The following is a 21,823-nucleotide window of genomic DNA, read 5'->3' as shown; positions in this document are numbered from 1 at the left end:
AGACCAGCTGACCCCCAAACTCCACTTTTCCAACACAATACCTATGTTCTAGTAAAAATAACATCTTAATTTTATGATGGTACATGCACACAATTAATACTTAAGAGAAATAGAGAAATACAGTCGCTAGTTAATGTCCATTCAAATAATGGACACTAATTCCTCCCCTCTTTCTCACACTACACTGCTGGCTCTTCCCTCTGAGAAATTTTTGGGGAAAACCAGGTATAGTAATAAATAATACCTCAAACTAAAGTTAGATAATATAATTGACATTGCTGGATTCCTTGTAAGACTAGGAATATTTTAATATAAATGTCATATATTTTTCACAAAAAGATAAATATATTTACTCAGATTAAATATTTTATCTAAAAAATTTGTATGTCTAATGCAAAAATATATGATGTTTTATAGCCCAAAATGATCACCAAATTGTAAGAATTCCAGCAATGAAAAATTATATTCTGGCCGGGTAATTTGTATGAATTTATGAGCTAAAACAAATATCTTCAAGCAGTTAATAAAAAAAAATATTCTTCAGGACACTATCTGTCAATCAAAGTACTCCCACCTTGCTCTTCCCCTCTTCCAACCAAGGCTGTCAGTCCCAACCTCCCCCACCCCCCACCAAGAGAAAGAGTGGTGAAAAATAAATTTTAACATTTTGTATTAAATAATAATTGTGATTAAAGTTAGATAATATAATTGATATTGCTGGATTCCTTGTAAGACTAGGAATATTTAATATAAACGGGCCATATATTTTTGTACAAAGATAACAACATACTTACTCAGAGGAATATTTTATCTAAAAATTTTATGTCTAATGCAAAATATATGACGCTTATATTCAAAATGATCACCAAATTGTGGGCACCCAGCAATGTAAATTATACCCCGGCCGGTGTAATTTGTATGAATTTTATGAGCTAAAACAAATATCTTCAGTTAATAAAAAAATATTCTCTCACGGTAACAGATGGCTCTGTCGTCGTCCCTCCCTCCTCCCCTACTTCTGGCACCAACGTCCCTACTAGATAAATGTGTGGGAATACCAGAACAAGCCGTGGAGGTAGGGGCGCTTGTGGTAGAAGCGGTACCGCTCTTGCCTCGCAAGCAAGATGTCACGGGTTCGATTCCCGGGCAGGTGGAAGTTGTTTGGACACTCTTCCTAGCCCCCTTGGCCCCTGTTCACCTAGCAGTAAGTAGGTACCTGTTGTAAATTGAAAGGTTGCGAATTCGTATTCAGGGAAAGTTGTTGGAGCTTCTAAACTTGAACTGACACAATCCAGAGGAGTGGTGACCCGAGGATCACACACCCAACACAGACAAAAACCAAATACGTGAACGATGCGCTAACCAAATAAACGCAGTCGTGTAAAGCCACGGCACTATCTCTCCCACTACAAATCCCTTCCTAACCCCCTGCTCCTTCCTCTGTCATCTTCCCCGCTCTGACTTTCGCTACCAACAACTTTTGGAGCTTCTAAACTTGAACTTGAACCGTGGAGGTTACTCTGCTCAACGCTCTCAAACCTACAAGACCTCTTAACAAGCTCCTCACCCAACAGGACCACTCAGCAAGCTCCTCACCACACAGCAACTCCCTAGCACTGCACTGTACTTACAATATATAAATTAACTGAAAACGCCATTGTGAGTTTCTCTTCTTACCTCCATCCTTAGTGCGAGATCTACCTGTACGTATGTATGTGAGCCATACAAAGAGAAAATAGACAAACAAAGAGAAACTTGACAATTGGCCACATACAGTACACTACAAACATCCCTTATTTTGCACCATACATAATAATTTTAGTAATTAAAGTAGTACATTTAAGTACAGGTTGTAATAATTCGTAGTGGTTGCAGTTTCAAGCTTTGTGACATCACTAATGTATAATGAGTCTCCATATGCCCTGGTTTATTCATTGGTCAGTTGCCTAAGTGCAAAACTAGCCCTATCGAGCTATCATGTATCAATTAATTTTAAAATAAAAATTATAATGTAAAATGTTATAAGACAAATGGTTTAGTAGTGCTGTTAATGTGTGATCTGTGTAAGTGTCTTGGCATGTTACCTCACCACCTGACTCCTGAACAAGCTCTTCATCAACTTCTTCAATCCTACAATGTGCTTGGCATCCTCAAAACACACACACACACACACACACACACACACACACAAACATACACACACACACACAGGAATTAAGACAACAAGCATCCAGTGAGGGTCTTGTTGTGTGACTGCATGGAGGCAAATTAAAAGTTCAGCTGTTGAGGAGCTTATCGCTTGGCAACACTGGTGCATGTTACCACTCCTTTCCACTCCATCTCTCTAATCACCCACACCTTTCTGCTTTCTCACTCCATACTTTAAAATGTTATGTAATGTAATGTTGAAGGGATACAACTTTGCTCATTTATACTTATACTTACCACAATCTCCCGAAATAATACTTTAAGTTTCATGTTTATTCAAGACATCTTCAGGTCATAAGACCCACTAATCCCCCACCCAAGAAAGGGTGACCTGACATACCATCAGAAGGACAATAATGTGAGACCACTAATGTCCCACCCTACCTCCACCTGACATTGAGTTAGGTCAGGTCCCTCCCCAAAAATACTTTAACTTTCATCGTTATAACAGACATTTTCAGAAAATTCTCTTGATTTTCAACCTCGGAAAATTTGTTCCTAAAGCCGGAAATTTGGGGAAAATTGTGGCTTTGGGAATGATTTTCCGAGCAAATTTCAATTCCGGATATCGGAGATTTCCGGGTTTGAGGGATTCCGGCTAATGGAGATATTACTGAATATGTAGTGTGTTTCAAGGCAAAATAGGATTCTCGTGAAAGCTTACCTACCCTAACCTCCCCCGCCCCCTTTTGAGGGAATTCCACCTCTTCCTAAGCTGTAAGCCATTGACCAAAACTATTGAGAAATTACAAATTTGGATCTAGAGATGAATCTTACCTTACTGGGTTGCATTCATCTTGATGGAGAACCATGCCTTTCTTTGGTGTTTTGACATTTTCAATATTCCATCATAATATTACTTGTTGCATGAAGTCAATTACACCAGACACATTAGTATTGTTCAACAATTTCAGTGCAGCAACATTATTATCATCAACATTCTAACAGCATACTGCACATTCTGTCTCTCCAAATTGGAAGGAAACAGTACTTTCTCTGACAATCCTGGAGCTAAATTAACATGTAAATTGTGCTCTTTTGACTACAGTTCTTTTAGTCGCAACACACTAGTAGTTTCCCTTAACTCTGACAACAACCAGGTTAATAGAAATATGTTTGAAAACTTATGTGGTGGGCATCTTACTTCTTTACTGTAATTCCAAATTCCTGATTCCAGTGTACCCCTATTTTTGCTTTTTGATTCAGTCCACCTGTTGAAATGGATCAGAAATAACTGGCTTAACCAAAAAAATCAAAATCAAACATTCGTAATACCTTCACCTGTAGAATTCTCAGTAATTTGGAAATCTACAGGTAAAGATTCACAGCATTTCTGTGGCATCTACAAGAAAAATACAGTGCTGTGGCATAGTGGTAGGGAATGCAATGGTATCATCATCATCATTATCAAAACCACATTTCCCTGTTTCCAAACCATACCATCTTCTCCTAGGACTTCTACGCCTCCTTCATCCATCGTATTCATTCACATACACCTTTTTTACCACCCTTGTTTCATCCATTATCTCCATGTGGCCATACCACCTTAGAAAACTTTTTCCACAATGAAAAAAAGAAAAACATCTAGGCTACTAGATTCCATTACATAACCACATTTTATTAGTCTTCCTTTCTCCCCTTTTGTTACTTTTTTTTTCTTTTACTGCTACTTTGACAGTATTTAGTGCCACATGGCCTTTATTGCCTGGTGCTTTATATCATCAGAAATGGGGTTGATTATACAATTTTGTCATGGGTTGCGTTAGGCTTACCCACGCAACCAATTCCAAAGTTTGTTTACTGGGGATAAGGCACCCGGCGAGGCATAATTGGGACATATATTTTCCATTAGTGGTATGTTAGCCAGCCTTTAGGGGGAGGGCAGTGAGACAGTGTTGTACTGTTTATCCCCTCACACCCAAAAACCTCATTTTGAGTAGTATCCCCGTGGCCATGGGTTAGTCAAGACGCCCACCTCCTCCCTCCTGAAGGGAACGGGACACCACACAAGTCCTCCACCGCCACCATGTCCTGTGGACCGTCATCGACACGAGACTAAGCGTGTTAACCTAGGTTGTTATCCCCGTGGAAATATCACGTGTGGATGCCTGGTTGCAACAAGAGCAATCCAGGCTGGCCTATCAAACCTACAGTAAATGGTTAATCAATTCATGCTTAGAGTTCTCCTGCACGACACCCATCTACAGTGACCATGATCGACACGAGACTAAGTGTGTTAACCTAGGTTTGTTATCCCCGTGGAAATATCACGTGTGGAAGCCTGGTTGCGACAAAAGCAATCCAGGCTGGCAGTAAATGTATCACTTGAAGAATTAAGGCTCTGTTAAGTCATACCCATAGTAGAGTAATCACATGTGTCCCCAAGTTGAAAATTCCCTCTTTTAGAAGATTAATTTTATTACAGCTTGAACGTGAGTGAATCATATATCCATGCAAATTGTAAATCATTGTATGGAAGCTTGACAAATAAATGTAAGTGCAATTATCTGCCCGTATCTGTGATCCAATCTTATTATTACTAAAGGTAATGACTGATTGTTTATGACAAAGTATATCTAATAGCTTAGATGGATGTTGGAAATTAATGAATTCATTAAATCATCATTTATCAAATATAATCATGGAATGTCGAGTGGTGGAGTGAACTTCTACGTAGATACGCCGTAATCTCCTGTAAGTAACCAGTGTGAAGGTATCAAACTCTACGGTAAGAAATAAGAAATACGACATATTATTATCTTTATATAATATAATCCACTCATACTACCACCGAAAACCAAAACCATGACAATTGGCGCCCGAACAGGGACACAGACCGCGGATAATTGCACTCTTGTCAGCAGTTTGTGCAAACGCGTATATTGTACTACGAAATAATTACTGGTACATTTGAGGGGACCCTAAGAAATTTTGAATCTGAAGTTATAGGTGGAAAATACATAAACAGAAGAGGACTTGTGATGTTTGCCAGAATCCAGCGACGGAGGGCGAGTTCTACCTGCACCCCTGTGGCCTCTCACAGTGATCCCCGAACCCTTGAGAGGTGGCGGTGGACATTATGGTCAGTAAACCCAGTTCCACATCAGCCAGCTGATTCAGTACAAGGCGGTGGACTGCACACCCAAGGGTGAGTGACGGGAAGAGTACCTCCACACCTTTGGAGGTCCTCATCAACGGAGGGACCCAGTTCCACCTCAACCTCCCAATTCACTACGAGGCGGTGGACAGTAAACCCAAGGGTGAGTGATGGGCAGAGTACACCCTCACCTTGGGGGTCCTCAGCGACAGAGGGACCCAGTTCCACATCAGCCGGCGGAAGGAATCCTTCTCTTTGCCCACCAGGGGAAGTTCATTCGACATTGCAGAGCGTGTCTAGGACCTGACCTATGTGTGGGAGTGTCCATATGTTCCGGTCAACTCGAACCTCCATGCATCTGATGACTCTTCAAATGTTATATAAACCTTTTCACACCTCTCTACACTTAAGAACATAACACGACACCTGTATCACCTAAACAATGTCTACATACCCTACACTACACAACACGTTGCTGTAACATAAATGTAGCGTGCTTACGCTAAGCATGAACTATTGCTCGGGAATTGTCATCCTCGCCTCGGAGTTTTCCTCCAGCCTGAAAATCTAAAGTAAATGTTGAGGTTTTCCCTCAGTGGCGATTGGCGACTACATCCCGTTGCAGTGTGAGTGTCACACACACACCAGAGTGTGAATGTCGAATTGTGTGTCTGGGCTAGGCATTCTCTTGATCTTATAGAGGAACTGAAAATTTTATTCTTCGAAGAAAATTTTTTTCTTAGTAGGGGCGATTGTCATGGGTTGCATTAGGCTTACCCACGCAACCAATTTCAAAGTTTGTTTTACTAGAGATAAGACACCCGGCGAGGCATAATTGGGACATATATTTTCCATTAGTGGTATGTTAGCCAGCCTTTAGAGGGAGGGCAGTGAGACAGTGTTGTACTGTTCATCCCCTCACACCCCAAAACCTCATTTTGAGTAGTATCTCCGTGGCCATGGGTTAGTCAAGACGCCCACCTCCTCCCTCCTGAAGGAAACGGGACACCACACAAGTCCTCCACCGCCACCCTGTCCTGTGGACCGTCGTTGACACGAGACTAAGCATGTTAACCTAGGTTGTTATCCCCGTGGAAATATCACGTGTGGATGCCTGGTTGCAACAAGAGCAATCCAGGCTGGCCTATCAAACCTACAGTAAATGGTTAATCAATTCACGCTTAGAGTTCTCCTGCACGACACCCATCTACAGTGACCATGATCGATACGAGACTAAGTGTGTTAACCTAGGTTTGTTATCCCCGTGGAAATATCACGTGTGGAAGCCTGGTTGCGACAAAAGCAATCCAGGCTGGTTTATTGCACCTAAATGGTTAATTCAAGTCATGCTTACCAGTTCTCCTTGCCGCAACAACCGTCTACAGTGACTGTCAGTGACGCAAGACTATGTGTGGTAACCCAAGAGTACTTTTTGTTGTTATTGCCCGTGGAAATAAGTCTTGTGCGGAAGCCTGGTTGCAACAAAAGCAGTCCAGGCTGGCAGTAAATGTATCACTTGAAGAATTAAGGCTCTGTTAAGTCATACCCATAGTAGAGTAATCACATGTGTCCCCAAGTTGAAAATTCCCTCTTTTAGAAGATTAATTTTATTACAGCGTGATCGTGAGTGAATCATATATCCATGCAAATTGTAAATCATTGTACGGAAACTTGACAAATAAATGTAAGTGCAATTATCTGCCCGTATCTGTGATCCTATCTTATTATTACTAAACGTAATGACTGATTGGTTATGACAAAGTATAACCAATAACTTAGATGGATGTTGGAAATTAATGAATTCATTAAATCTTCATTTATCAAGTATAATCATGGAATGTCGAGTGGTGGAGTGAACTTCTACGTAGATATGCCATAATCTCCTGTAAGTAACCAGTGTGAAGGTATCGAACTCTACGGTAAGAAATAAGAAATACGACATATTATTATCTTTATATAATATAATCCACTCATACTAGTACCACCGAAAACCAAAACCATGACCAATTTGATTATGATTTCATTATAATTATGATTTAAAAGTTTTTGAGTATGACTTGATTATGCTTATCCTTTTTTATTATGATTTTATTATGATTTACAGATATTGTAAATGATAATTATTATTTGATTATTCTTTTGCATTTGATTATAATTATCACATTTGATTTTCATTACAGACCTTTATGTTGGTGAAAAATTCACAAGGTATAGTAGAGTAGTAAGCCATAACTATTAAATTACTTATTTTATTATGCATATAAAACTGCACCAATGAGATTCGTTTATTGTTTTCATTTAGTATAGCTTCTCTTTTGATCAATAACATTTTTCGGGGGGTGCTGGTGGTAGAGTGGTACCACTCTTGCCCTCGCAAGCGAGATGTCTCGGGTTCGATTCCCGGGCCGGTGGAAGTTGTTTGGACATACTTCCTAGCCCTCATTAGTCCCTGTTCACCTAGCAGTAAAGTAGGTACCTGGTGTAAATCTTAAGTTGCGAATTCATATTCAGGGACAAGTTGTTGGAGCTTCCAATAACTTGATGACATAAACCATTGACTCTTCAAGCTTCTACGCCCTTGACTCTTCAGGCTTCTATGCCCTTAACTCATGAGACATAAAGGCAAGCATAAACTTAGCATGCTTCCCTGTTGGGCATTGTAAACGCTTCTGCGCTTCACCTTACACAAGGATGTAGGGGTGCAAAAAAAAAAAAAAAAAAAAATCATTCATGTTCAGGAAACTGAATTTATTAATCAATCTGAGTCATATTTACATTAACTATGGTTTATGGCTGTAACATTCTTTATATATTGTTGAATGAATTATATTGACTAAATATAACACTGTAGTCTACTTTCTGATTCATGATTATACTTGCAATCAACACTGAATTACTGTAGCTATAAAGAAAATATCAATGTATTCTATAAATAATTCATATTCACATTCTAATCACCAATATAGTTACCAAACCTGTTAATGTCTAGTACAGTCAATCAAGTTATTTCTGCTACATTGAATCATTTTCATTATGTACATATTTATTTAGTGCAGTAGTACCCCGATTTACGCGGTCAATTGAACCCACAGGGTACCGCGGAAAGTGAAAACCGCGTAAAGTGAACAACAGAACAAATGGGATTAATTCCAATAGAGACTGGCCCAACCCCCAAACTCCACTTTTTCTGACACAATACCTATGTTGTAGTAAAAATAACATCTAAATTTTATGATGGTATGCTCACACAATTAATATTTAAGAGAAATACAGTCGCCAGGTTAATGTCCATTCAAATAATGGACTCAAATTCTCCCCCTCCCTCCTCTTCCCAGCTCACTGGCCCCTACCTCTCTGACAAATGATTGGGTGAAACACTAGATTTTAACGTTTAGTAATAAATAATACCTCAGACTAAAGTTAGGATAATATAATTGACATTTCTGGATTCCTTGCAGGTCAGGGAATATTTTGAATGTAAACTTCATATATTTACACAAAAGATAAAATATTTGCTTTGTGTAAACCCAATTATTACAATAGATCTAAAATTTGTATGTCTAATGCAAAATCCATGATGTTTATATTCAAAATGATCATCATATTGTAAGAATTCCAGCAATGAAAATTATATTCTTGTCCAGTAATTTGTATGAATTTTATGACCTAAAACATATATCTTCATTAAATAAACAAAGAAATATTCTTCAAGGACACTATCTGTCAATCAAAATACTCGGCCCTAGCTGGGTTGGTCCCTCCCTCCCTTCCCCCCACTCCCCACCTTCCCTCCCTACCAGAGAAGCTTTGGGAGAAAATAGTAATTTACATTTTTAGTAATAAATAATAACTCAGACTAAAGTTAGGATAATATAATTGACATTTCTGGATTCCTTGCAGGTCAGGGAATATTTTGAATGTAAACTTCATATATTTTGCACAAAAGATAAAATACTTGCTTTGTGTAAACCAAATTATTACATTAGATCTAAAATTTGTATGTCTAATGCAAAATCCATGATGTTTATATTCAAAATGATCATCATATTGTAAGAATTCCAGCAATGTAAATTATATTCTGGCCGGGTAATTTGTATGAATTTTATGAGCTAAATAAAAAAAAAAAATTATACTTCACGCATATATGAGTAGATGCACCGTGGAAAGTGAAAGTCCGGTTCTGGCAAGGTACCGTGTAAATGAGAAATCGCGGAAAGTGAAACCGTGTAAAGCGGGGTAATACTGTAATGTAATGTTTATAACATTATTTTCATAATTTGATTTTGCAATTGAGATAAAGCAAATCAAATACAGTACATAAATCAATCTCTGGTCTCATTTACATAATCAAATAGACTGCAGCTAAGGGCAACATCTTTCCTGACTGTACATTCCTACCTACATGAGCTTTGGGGAAAATGATGGATACAGTGACAACATGCTCATTAGACAGAAAAAGTAATACAGTATACAGGTAATCCTCGACTTATGACAACCCAGACATACGACCGCTCTGGTCGTATAAAATATTTTTCACAATACTGTACGTATTTTCGAGTCCTGATGTTAGTGATCGCGATGTATACTGATAAAATTTTCGTTTGTAATTCTCTTTAAAATGGCTGGCAAGCATAAAAGTGAGAGTTCTCGTGGTGCTAAGAGGAAAATGAGACACCCATTTTAGAATTTACATGTATTATTTTCGCCTTTTCGACTTACGACCTGGTCATCGGTCCGGAACCCAGCCGTAAGTCAAGGAGAGACTGTACTATTAATAACATCAGTACTAGCATTTTAGTTAAAATTGTTAAATCAATTATCAACTTAATGGAAGCCTTTTTAAGGGGCATTATACTACAGTATTACCCCGCCTAACGCGGTTTCACTTAACGCGTTTTATCATATACGCGGTGCCTCGCCAGAGCTGAACTTTCACTTAACACGGATTTTTTCCACATATACGCGGTGAGTGTCCGGCTCGAGATGCTATTTTTAGATTTGCCCCACCCTGCCTGACTGCCTGTTTTAGCTCATAAAATTCATACAAATTACCCGGCCAGAATATAATTTACATTGCTGGAATTCTTATAATTTGGTGATCATTTTGAATATAAACATCATATTTTTGCATTAGACATACAAATTTTAGATAAAAATTTTTCTCAAATTAACTATGTTATCTTTTGTGCAAAATATATGACATTTATATTCAAAATATTCCTGGTCTTACAAGGAATCCAGCAATGTCAATTATATTAAACTTTAGTTTGAGGTATTATTTATTAAAATTTAGTGGTTATCCCACACATCTCCTTGGGACGGTTGGTGGGGGGTGGGGGGGAGGGAGGGACCGACCGACCATCTGTTACCCTGTGAAGAATTATTTTTTTTTTTTTATTAACTAAAGATATTTGTTTTAGCTCATAAAATTCATACAAATTACCCGGTCTGAATATAATTTACATTGCTGGAATTCTTATAATTTGATGATCATTTTGAATATAAACATCATATTTTTGCATTAGACATACAAATTTTAGATAAAAAATTTTCTCAAATTAACTTTGTTATCTTTTGTGCAAAATATATGACATTTATATTCAAAATATTCCTGGTCTTACAAGGAATCCAGCAATGTCAATTATATTATCCTAACTTTAATCTGAGGTATTATTTAATACTAAATGTTAAAAACCCTGGAAGGGAGGATTGGTGGGGGGTGGGGGGGAGGGTTGGGACTGACCGCGCGGTTGGAAGAGGGGGGGAGGCAAGGTTGAGTCCATTATTTGAATGGACATTAACTTGGCGACTGTATTTCTCTATTTCTCTTAAGTATTAATTGTGTGCATGTACCATCATAAAATTAAGATGTTATTTTTACTACAACATAGGTATGTGCCTTCAAAAAGTGGAGTTTGGGGGTCGGGCCGGTTTCTATTGGAATTAATCCCATATGTTCTGTTGTTCACTTAACACGGATTTCACTTAACGCGGGACCCTCTGGGTTCAATTGACCGCGTTAAGTGGGATACAACTGTATATACTGTATACTGCAGCAACTTATAGTAAGTAGTACATATTTGTATTAACTTCAGTACCAATGGGGAACATTAAAATTGACATAGGTTACTACAGGGTACTAAATTAAAATACTTCTACTCCAACTATGAACACAACATTACATAATGATTTTCATCTGTGAATGTATATAAGTTGCAATTAGGATACAATAATCATATTTTAATAATTAATTATTACTCTTTAAATGTTTGATTATGATTTGATTATGATTACAGTATTACAGTACTATAATTTTATTTTTACACTACACTGGTCCCTCGGTTAACGAACACAATTCGTTCCAGAAGGTTGTTCATTAACCAAATTCGTTATTTCAATGGGATATTGGGTAATTGGTTCCAGCTGACAGAAAAGTACATACAAAGTAAAGTAAAAAATGCATAAAGTCAGAAACACTCCTAAAATTCCCCTAAATGGCCCTGACTGTATAAACAACACGTGTTCATACTCAATGAAAACAAATACAGCTGCTCTTCGACTTACGACGGGGTTAGGGACTCAAATCCAGGTCGTAAGTCGAAATGGTCGTAAGTCGAAAATGCTTAAATAATACATAGAAAATCTAAAATGGGTGTCTCTTTTTCTTCTCAGCACCACAAAACTCTTAGTTTTAAGTTGGCCAGCCAATTTAAAGTGAATTACAAAAATTTTTTTTGTTAGTACACAGTGCAATCACTAACGTCAGGACTCGAAAATATGTAATTTGAAAAATTTTTGGTACGACTGGGGCGGTCATATGCCCGGGTGGTCATAAGTCGAGTAGGTCGTAAGTTAAGGAGTAGCTGTACTAGTACTTCTTTAAACCCCTGTAATTTCTGTGAAACCATTTATATACACTTGGAATTTGAAATATTATATATAAATCTATCCAATACATCACTGTTTGTGAGCTACCGAAAGCTAACAATGGCATAACAACAAAAACATGCGCTGAATTCTATTCCTCATTTAACTACGGGTGCTCCTCTACTTAAGAACGTTCAACTTACAAACTTTCAGGGATACAAACATCATCACTGAGGGGGGTTATCTGCCAGAACAGGTGTTTAATGTGGATGAGACTGGATTATTTTGAAGAAAATTCCAGATAGAACAAACATTACCTAAGCGGATAGGAGTGAGCCAGGTTTTAAGGCTGTATTAAAGGGTATAGCTGTACTAAATATCCATAATCTTTTAATTTTTTACAATATGTTTGGTATTTACAAGAGTAAAGTTGGACTTGCAAACAATTGGACTTACAAACAAGCCTCAGGAACGTAATTTGTTCGTAAGTAGAGGAGCACCTGTACTCTAAATTAATAAATTCAGATCTGTGATCATCTCTACCTTTACTACACAAGAAGATTAACATGTCCAAGTCTTACCTTTGATGAAATCAAGTCCAGAAAAAGGGAAATGAGAATAAAAACAGACCGATAATTTCCTCCACTCTCTCACAACTTGTTTAGGTGACTGGGGCTGTCAGCCTTCAGTTATGACATCCTCATCATATTTGCTAGAGACACCCAGGCCTTCTCTACCTAGGTGGCCTTGCCTGTGCCCGGATTGGTTAATGCCTGTTAAAAAAAAAAAAAAAAAAAAAAATAGGAAGCGCAGGTCACTTCACGACAACTCTGATGGTCGTGTACTGAGCCATCAAACCAATGACCGACTTCCTGAATTATCCCTTTATTGGACACTGATAGAACCAGCAAGGATAGCAAGAAAAGTTAGTGTTTCATAATGTATGGGTATTTCTAAACTATATTTAGTTTATTTGTACAGTACCTGTATTCCTTTATATAAATGTTTTGGGGTAGGTGGGGAGGGGGGGGGGAAGGGGGCAGAAAACTGAGTTCATGAAGTGATCATATAAGGCCACTTGCTCGAGTTACCTAATGTTAGCCTCTTTGCCCAATAATATACCAATAAGGACAAGATTAGTAAAACACAACATTGTTATACATCAATCATTTATTACAAACTATAGGTTTCAATGGATGTGTAAAATCACATATACATACTGTAGTATAAAAAAACAAGAAATTGACACTTTGACCTTAGTAAAGCCTCCATGCAACTACAATGGTTGGATGTATACTATGTCTACTTGTGAACATGGTGGTCAATGAAACAATTCCTAGTCTCATTTAGACAGAGGGTTACCTTACAGACAGAATATGCAACTCTTGACCTGCAAAAATCATCCTTCCTACTACAATGTTTGAATGCGTAAAGTTTTGCAATACAGTATATACTGAGGCATGAAAAAGGTAAAAGTTATTCCTGAGATTATCTTCAGGGATAACTGCTCTGTGTCCTTGGATTAGCACTGGCATTTCTATTTCTGAGGCACGTGTAAGACTTGATCTAAGAGAGTTAGACTTTCTCATTGTCCTAGTAAGTGTTGGCCTCATTAACCTGAAATAGCTTGTCACTTCAAGCCAGAATGTTTGCCTCAAGAGAGACACAATCTCTTTTATACATAAGCCAGGTATATTTACAACACAGAGATAAAAAATATAGCCAAACAGACATTGGTACTACCTCTTTGCTTTTGTAAGTTTTTTTAAAGGTGTGTTAGCATACCACTTTTATCAAACCCCCCCTCCCCCCATATGGGCATTATATCCCTTGATGATATTAGGGTACAGTACTGCACATCCTTCTTGACCTTGTCTTCTTTACAATAACTCTGCACCAGACATTGGTTCTATCCCCATGTCATTTGTTTAAAGTGTAACAACCTTATTATCCTTCCACTTCAACAGCCAATGTACCATCACTGGCTTTAAAATTCAGGATCCCTCTCGGGGTCATTGGTTTGTCCATTACCTTGGTATCTAATAGATTAAGGTTCCCGATTTTGTTTTTCCTAGCTGCGCTTGTATACCTACATGTATATTCACCCTTGAGGTACTGCACCAGTGAAAGGCTAGTGAAAAAGTTGTCAGCATAAATTCCAGATTCAGAGGCATGGCCTTAGTCAGAGCTACAGCGATCCTAGTGCTCATATCCTTTTCTTCTCCAGAAAACTGAACAGAGTGGGCAGTAAATGTTGCATCCTCAATACATAATTATATCATGGATTACACCATCAGAATTAGCTTGACAAAATAGTTTGAACCCCCACTTGTCCGGCTTAGTCTTTATATATTGTCCCAGACTTCCTGCTCGTGTTCCATTATATGTAGTAACCATAACCTCATCTATTCCTATTTTTCTACATCAGCATCATTGTTGTCACCCACAGTTGGTACAATGGTCTGAACCAGTTGATTAGCATGCCTACCACCTTTGGTATAGAATACAATGGCTTGGAATTGATATAAAATGAAAAAATAAATTCATCATATCATGGTAGACCCTGCTGCCATATGGCACCACAAAAATTGTGACCAAGTTCCAGGTTGCTGATCTGACTTTCTGTCTCATTTACACACAATTGCAGGGACTCAATTGTTTATTTTACTGTTGACAACACAACGTACTTAATGTATGTCGTTTCTTACTCTTGATTTATTTATTTATTTTTTTTTATTATTTATGGTTATTAATTTTATTATTATTACAGTACTATTATTTTATTTATTATAATTTTTATTAATTATTATTATATTTTCGCCCCCCAGGCCGTGATGTGGGTCTGTGACCTGTGCCCGGGTGGGCTAACCCTCCTCCCCCCCAAAAAATAATTCTAATAATATAATTGAATTATCTGAAGTGACAACACAGATTTCATTGATATTTCACACGAATAATTTAATTATATTACAACATTATAGTTAAGGTTTCGTAAATTGAGACAAAAACATTTAGCCACAACTCATAATAATAACTCTAAATACTGTACTGTATAACCATATGATATACAGGCAGTCCCTGACCTACGACGGGGTTAGGGACCCAAATCCAGGTCGTAAGTCGAATTGCTCGTAAGTCGAAAATGCAAAAATAATACTTAGAAAATCTAATATGGGTGTCTCTTTTTCTTCTCAGCACCACAAAACTCTCACTTTTAAGCTTGCCAACCAATTTAAAGGGAATTACAAATTAAAATTTTGTCAGTACACAGCGCAATCACTAACATCAGATCTCGAAAATACGTAAGTTGAAAAAATTTTGGTATGACTGCAGCGGTGGTATGTCTGGGTGGTCGTAAGTCGAGCAGGTCGTAAGTCGAGGCGTCCCTGTAGTTAAGATATCTAAAGCAGCGATAATTTTTTCATCATTATCCTTCAAATTGATCATAAATCGGGTAAAGTGAACATTATTGACATAGCATCATCCCTGATGAATCGGGAGCTTTGCCATATAAGGCATAACATTTTCACATAACAAAACATATTCACATCTACAGTATATCAAACTGATCTGAAAGCTTTCATTGCTTAGCAATGTAATTTTTACTATTTTACCTCCATTGCAAGTTGGTTTGTGAAGCATCAAATGTGAGGAGGTGAGGATGACATGTGCTCTCCCTCTTGCTCAGTGTTGCCAAACATGGGTGATGAAAATTAGCTAGATTGGCAAAGGCAGATCCAGGGGAGGGGGTCCTGACCCCCCCCCCCCATTTCCGTCAGAAAATAGGAGAATCGTACTCAAGCATTTTTGTACAGTATAATAAAAGATATTTACGATTGACTTCAGAATATCAACTAATATCAAGTGGACATGACTTCAAAATGCCCATGATATTGTTCAGATTTCTAAATATTTTGTGGGGGCATACAGCGCCCCCACAAAACCCCCCAGCTGGGTGGGATCGCTGCACTCGCCATGTTCTCCCACCCAAAAATTCTTGGAGCCCCCCTTATAATATTCCTGGATCCGCCCCTGGATTGGCCTATAAAATCCGCTAAATATAATACAGTACAGTATTACTGTACTCACATATCCAACACAATATGCAAAAGTTGTTAAGTACTGGCTCACCACTTTAATTCAGCAAAAAAAAAAAAAAAATATGCAGTCCTCTTCCTCTTCAGTCTCTATAGACACAATGCACTGACGAAGAGCATCAGAAGCTGGTCAGCTTCTGATGCTTTTAATGTTGATGAACTGTATGCTGCCAATGTGCCTATTTGCTTTACCACTTGTTCAGGCAATTTATATGAATGGCAACATTTTCCAACTCTTTCTGAGTCCACTTTTCATGGTAATAATCACATTGACTGAAATAGTATTCAACTGATTACTGAGCTATGTTTCAACAATATTTAGAAGGTTAAATAGTGTCTCGATCTCAGCATTAGAGTAAAGGAGGGAGAGCTCACTGATAGCTAATTCACAGAGGTCACAAAAAGGATTTACTCCTGTAGCATCCTTGTCATTATATACCTCAATTCAAAATTTTACTGTTGACGTGGTTTCGTGCTATTTAACAATTGTTAAATTGCGCCATTGATTGTCAATTCGGTCAATTTGTTTTGATTGAGGTGGGTGAGGCTCGCATGTCATCTCAACCACTACAGCCTGTGATACACACCTGGAGATATATTCAGTCAAGTAATAATACAAGTTCACAGTACTTCAGCATGTACCTAATCAGCACAAGCATACAATGGTAAACAGAAGGTTAATTAGAAGGTTAAATGAACCAAGAATAGCCCCTGGGCAGACAGGTCCTGTACGAATGGTCTTGAAACAAACGTGTATTGGACAGCACAGGGATTGGGTTAGGTCGCTGATTACTCTGTTTTCTATTTCCTTTTTTTTCATTTTTGAGGAAGGACAGAACATGTGTTTTAATGCTAATAATTAACGTGTATACAAAATATGCTGGAACTTCCGCCAAATCCAGTGAAAATGCACTAGAAAATCCACGGTTTGAAAGAGCAAGCCGCTAGATTTAGCGGATTTTCTGCCAAGTTGGTATTTCTGCTCTTGCTCTGATGACACAGGAAACAGAGTTAGTAGTGGTGGGAAACCGGGCTACTTGATGATGGGGAAAAGGTTGGCGCATCTTTTGAACACATAGACGGCAGCACTATGCGTTTGTGGAGCTGTTAGGTGCAGTATGACACTGAATTTAAGGAAAGTAGTCATAAAATGGTAACAAGCCTGATAAAGTTAATGATTATATAATGAAAACTATGTACAGTACTGTATAGTATTAATATACAGTCTCTCCTTGACTTATGACAGGGTTCCGTCCAGACGACCAGGTCGTAAGTTGAATTGGGAGTAAGTCGAAAAGGCAAAAATAATACATAGAAATTCTAAAATAGGTGTCTCTTTTTCTTCTCAGCACCACGAGAACTCTCACTTTTACGTTTGCCAGCCATTTTAAAGGGAATTACAAACGAAAATTTTGTCAGTACACAGCGCGATCACTAACGCTGGAACTCGAAATAAGTAATGTGAAAAATATTTTATACGACCATGGCCGTCGTATGTCCGGGTTGTCGTAAGTCGAGAAGAGACTGTGCAAGTAAATATATGAACACACATTATCATAAATTTTCAGTTACCTAGCTCAGTGCTCCGCAACAAGTATGCAGCATTCTAGTGTGCCACAGTACATTCCCCTCCCTCACTATAAAACAATAATGACAATTACGGGAAACATATTATATAAATGAAAATAAGAAATATAAATTAGTATTGAAAGTAAATAAACGGACGAATTAAAGTTCACTATCATTTTCCTATATTCATGCAATGCTTACGAAACCGTCGCCAGGGCCTATCTCATTTGGACATGGGTAAAACGTTTTGGAGCACATGCGTGAATCATGCAGCGTGATGCGCCCAGAAACAGTCTTGCACCTGTAGGAGCACTGGCTGCCGGTGTGTTTTAGTGCTACAGTAGAACCTCGATTTAAAGTGATTCAATTTAAGATTATTGATTTTTAGTGATACCCACAATTAAGGACAATGTTTTAATTTAAAGCGAATCTTTCCTATTTTGCAGGAGTCAATCTGGCGCATCATATTTAAAAATTTGCACGTCATGTTTCTCTGGGCACCGTACTGTACACTGTCATTTTTATTATATTCGCCACCCAGGCCCCAATGTGGGTCAGTGACTTGTGCCCGGGTAGGCTAAAAAAAAAAAAAAAAAAAAAAATTAACCATTCTGAAAACCGAAAAATTCTGAAATCCGAAATGCCTCTGGCCCCAAGGATTTCAGATAAGGGATTGTCAACCTGTATAATATCACAGTCTAAAGTTAGGAGAATATAATTTGCATTGCTAGAATCCTTGTAAGACAGCGAATAATTTGAATATAAATGTCATATATTTTGCACAAAAGATAAAAATTTATCTCTTTAATAAAATTAGTTAGAACTAAAATTTGTATGGTCTAATGCAAAAACTATAGCATGTTTATATTCAAATTAATCGCTATCTTATAAGAATTCCAGCAATGTTAATTACATTCTCCCAGGTCAGTTTAGTGATATTTTATAAGAGAAAAACTTAAAGTCACTCTTAAGGACAGATAAATATATAAGCACTAGACCTTGGCATCAACTGTCAAACATATTGTAGTGGATCCCTCCCCTACAAACGCTGTTTGTCGCTGATTAGCCGACCCAGCGAATTCCCCAGTGTATGCCTCGTGGTCTAGGTCAACCAGCGCCGCCATACATCAAGGAGGTCAACTATTAAGCCTCGCCTACCTCCGCTATATAAGACCTGACCTCGTGGTGACCTAGCTCTCTCTTCTTCTAGCTACAGCCGCAGCAAGCAACAACACCTCCTCCTCCTCCTGCCTGGCGGCCCTCGCTCCCGTCGGCGAGCATGGCGACCCACAAGCGGTCCCCCTCTGAGCACCCTCACCAACCAGCTCTCTCTACATCACGCTGCCACTTCCCAGCACCAAGCTGCATTGTACATCCAATACAACATGTATACAGAGAGCACATTGTGAGTTTCCTTCCTCCATCCCATCCTGAGTGTGAACCAATAACCCGTACCCCACAATATCACCTCACCTCCCTCCCTCCCCCTCCCCCATCTTCCCAGCCAGTAAACAGACCATTTTGCATCCCTTAATTTTATCTGTGTTGATTTATGAGCGTTTGTTTTAACATAATACTACAAAAACAATGTTTTGTTTATTCTAGGAGATGGGTTGAGGTGCATCTGGGTAGACTGTCAGTCTTTTTAGTATTTTGTGTTTCTCTCAAGTACCAAACTAAATTATTCCATTGAAACAACACTTCGATTTAGAGCGAATTCGGTTTAAAGTGACCTCTCTTGTGACGTATCTCGCATTATATCGACGTTCTGCTGTACTATGATTTTTCCTTCTATCATTTGTTAGCAAAAAAAAGAGTAACTACCGCGGTATATACTTTCCTTACACTTATCATGGCGAATATTAATTTAGTGTGCCGCAAGAGTTGAACAAATTAAATGATGTGTCATGAAGTAAAAAAGGTTGCGGAGCACTGAACTAGATGATAATAACTTACTTGGAATACTTTTTCTCTCATACATACTAGTCTTTTCCTGTTAATCCAAGGAAATCACACTGATGTTGATCTAATTCTTTTCATTCAGCAGCTGGTGGGTTGCAGGATGATAGACAGTAGTTCACTGAAGATTATTCTTACCCATGACCATTTTAAGTCTGAGACTAAATGGGGCCACAGCATAGGACCCCACAATAAAGTGGGGCTGAAAAAGTTAAAGAGAACACCTCCCTCCTCTTTTTTGTTTCCAAGTGTTGCCAAAATGCTGGACAGTGTACAGCACAATGAATGTACATTACTGTATTGTACACACAGTTAAAAAGGTACCACACAGCTTATGCGCGAAACAATATGACACCACAGACGAGGAAGAGTGGAATATGCATACCAACCCTCCTGGCACATCAGGTGATGTATGGATTGTTACATAAGTCAGCAGAACCCCCCCCCCCCCTGCGTGATACTTACTGTGTGTACCACTATATGTCCCATTTATAAAATCACAAAATCTCAAAATATTTTAGGACCAAGTACTGTACTGTACTGTACATTCCGTGTGGGTGATTTTTTTAAATTACTGGCATGTGTCTTGGGTGACACTCGTGATGAAGAGATAACATTCCTCAACTACCAAAAACACTGCCTAAGGAACAGGAAACTAAATTAAAATACATTTACCCCTTTTTATTTTAGGAAAGTAAATAAAGTAACCACAAATGGATATAACAACATTCCATCTTACTTACGTATCAGCTAATGATAGTGGTACCACTAGTCTTCCTCTCATTGTTGCCAAAAGGGGCAGCCGGGAAGGTCACTGATGTCCCCAATAATGCCAAATACAAAATGGAAAATGTGTAATTACTCCCACAATAGGTGCTATCTGGGAAGTTTACAGTGAGTGTGGGTACAGTAGTTTGAAAAATTAATTCTTAGTTTGTATTGACAAGTCCCATAATGCAACGCATCTATACCTACAATATGGTGGACCGTGCGAAGGATTACGGGAGTTGTGACATCAATGCAAACAAAGACTTAGTGGATAGAACACACACCCATTATGAGACAGGGAAAATGAAACTAAAATAAAAATATATTAAAACCTCCATCAGTGACAAAGATTCTTTGGGCTCGAGGCTTACCACAGAAATCATTTAGTCCTGTAGTCCTCGACACGAATGTAAACAGACCATACCAGCGTGTTTTGTATACAGTCAACCCTCGCTTTACGCGGTCCCACTTTATGCGTTTCCACATTTATGCGGTACCCTGCCGAACACGGAATGCTCACTTTCCGCGGTGTGTGTACCCCTTTACGCGGAGAGCGACTGGTGGTCCTCTCGCGCCGCGTCATTTTCGGATCCAAACCTCCCACCCTCTCCCGCCATCCGCCATGTTGTGTAAGAGGCGCGAGTAGGTTGCGCAGTGTATGTCTTTGTTGCGTTATCGGTGACGTCATATGACGTAGCGGGCTGTGATTGGGCAAAGCATCCTTACCTCCCTCCCCGCTAGCTGTGATTGGTTTAATGTACTATGACGTGCCCCGCCGCGGGAGCGTTCAAGCCCCTTGACCTACCCCCGTCAGTTACACCCCTCCCGGCTACACCGTGTATATCGGTATCCATTGTTCCATAAGAATGGCTTCCACCGGACCACCACCACCACCACAAAGAAACCTTGCATTACCTGGACCCAGCCACCCTAAGCCAAAGAAGACACGACGTTCCTTAAGCTACGAAATCAAATATAAGATCATACAAGAGTTGGAGAAAGGAACAAGACAGGTTGATCTCGCACGCCAGGACAATTAAGAAGGATGCAGCCAAGATAAAGGAGCACATGAACATCACAAAGTCTACAGGTGCTTCTATGATCAAGTATTTCCACAACCAGGTGCTTCTCAAGACGGAAAAATTACTTGTGAGCTGCTTGGTGCGTCAGGCGCGACGGAACATGGCGGTGGGCACGCGCTCAGTTAAGGAGTACGCACGTGAACTGTATGCTGCAGTGTCACGAAAGATGGGAATTA

This window comes from Homarus americanus, unplaced genomic scaffold (assembly GCF_018991925.1).
Source record: "Homarus americanus isolate GMGI-L3 unplaced genomic scaffold, GMGI_Hamer_2.0 scaffold5589, whole genome shotgun sequence".
Lineage (NCBI taxonomy): Eukaryota > Metazoa > Arthropoda > Malacostraca > Decapoda > Nephropidae > Homarus > Homarus americanus.
Note: the sequence above shows the minus strand (reverse complement) of the source record.